Source organism: Nicotiana tomentosiformis, chromosome 3 (assembly GCF_000390325.3).
Source record: "Nicotiana tomentosiformis chromosome 3, ASM39032v3, whole genome shotgun sequence".
NCBI lineage: Eukaryota > Viridiplantae > Streptophyta > Magnoliopsida > Solanales > Solanaceae > Nicotiana > Nicotiana tomentosiformis.
In genome coordinates this window covers 108864351-108866264 of record NC_090814.1, presented here as the reverse complement: position 1 = coordinate 108866264, position 1914 = coordinate 108864351, and positions in this window count along the sequence as shown.

Here is a 1914-nt window from a genome sequence, read left to right as displayed (position 1 = left end):
CATGCCACTTAGGTTTCAACGATGAAAGTTTTGAACATGGGCAAGCATTTCCTGGAGATGGTAATGGTAATTTTTCTGTTGGCAAGCAGAATTGGAACATGAAATTTAAGGATGCTACCTCAGCTGCTCCAGTAGTGACTGAGTTTGTAGAACATGAAAGCCTAGCGGCCAGAGCTGTTGCAGAACTTTCAAGGAAATATTGTGTTGATGATGGTGGTTCATGCCACTTAGGTTTCAAGGATGAAAGGTTGGAACATGGGCAAGCATTTCCTGGAGATGGTAATGGAAATTTTTATGTTGGCAAGCAGAATTGGAACATGAAATTTAAGGATACTACCGCTGCTGCACAAGCAGCGGCTGAGTTTGGAGAACATGCAAGCCTAGCTGCCAGAGTTGTTGGAGAACTTTCAAGGCAGTATTGTGTTGATGATGGTGGTTCATGCCACTTAGGTTTCAACGATGAAAGTTTTGAACACGGGCAAGCATTTCCTGGAGATGGTAATGGTAATTTTTCTGTTGGCAAGCAGAATTGGAACATGAAATTTAAGGATACTACCTTTGCTGCTCAAGCAGCGACTGAGTTTGTAGAACATGCAAGCCTAGCTGCCAGAGCTGTTGTAGAACTTTCAAGGCAATATTGTGTTGATGTTGGTGGTTCATGCCACTTAGGTTTCAGGGATGAAAGGTTGGAACATGAGCAATCATTTCCTTGAGATGGTAATGGTAAATTTTCTGTTGGTAGGCAGTATTGGAACAGGAAATTTAAGGATACTACCTCTGCTGCTCAAGCAGCGGCTGAGTTTGCAGAACATGCAAGCCTTGCTGCCAGAGCTGTTAGAGATCTTTCAAGGCAATATTGTGTGGATGATGGTGGTTCATGCCGCTTTGGTTTTAAGGATGAAAGGTTGGAACATGGCAAGCGTTTCCTGGAGATGGTAATGGAAATTTTTCTGTTGGCAAGCAGAATTGGAACATGAAATTTAAGGATACTACCGCTGCTGCACAAGCAGTGGCTGAGTTTGGAGAACATGCAAGCCTAGCTGCCAGAGCTGTTGGAGAACTTTCAAGGCAATATTGTGTTGATGATGGTGGTTCATGCCACTTAGGTTTCAACGATGAAAGTTTTGAACATGGACAAGCATTTCCTGGAGATGGTAATGGTAATTTTTCTGTTGGCAAGAAGAATTGGAACATGAAATTTGAGGATTCTACCTCAGCTGCTCAAGTAGCGACTGAGTTTGTAGAACATGCAAGCCTAGCGGCCAGAGCTGTTGCAGAACTTTCAAGGAAATATTGTGTTGATGATGGTGGTTCATGCCACTTAGGTTTCAACGATGAAAGGTTGGAACATGGGCAATCATTTCCTTGAGATGGTAATTGTAATTTTTCTGTTGGTAGGCAGTATTGGAACAGGAAATTTAAGGATGCTACCTCTGCTGCTCAAGCAGCGGCTGAGTTTGGAGAACATGCAAGCCTAGCTGCCAGAACTGTTGGAGAACTTTCAAGGCAATATTGTGTTGATGATGGTGGTTCATGCCACTTAGGTTTCAAGGATGAAAGGTTGGAACATGGGTAATCATTTCCTGGAGATGGTAATGGTAATTTTTCTGTTGGAAGGTAGAATTGGAACATGAAATTCAAGGATGCTACCTCTGCTACTCAAGCAGCGGCTGAGTTTACAGAACATGCAAGCCTAGCTACCAGAGTTGTTGTAGAACTTTCGAGGCAATATTGTGTTGATGGTGGTTCATGCCACTTAGTTTTCAAGGATGAAAGGTTTGAACATGGGCAATCTTTTTCTTGAGATGGTAATGGTAATTTTTCTGTTGGTAGGCAGTATTGGAACAGGAAATTTAAGGATGCTACCTCTGCTGCTCAAGCAGCGGCTGAGTTTGCAGAACATGCAAGCCTAGC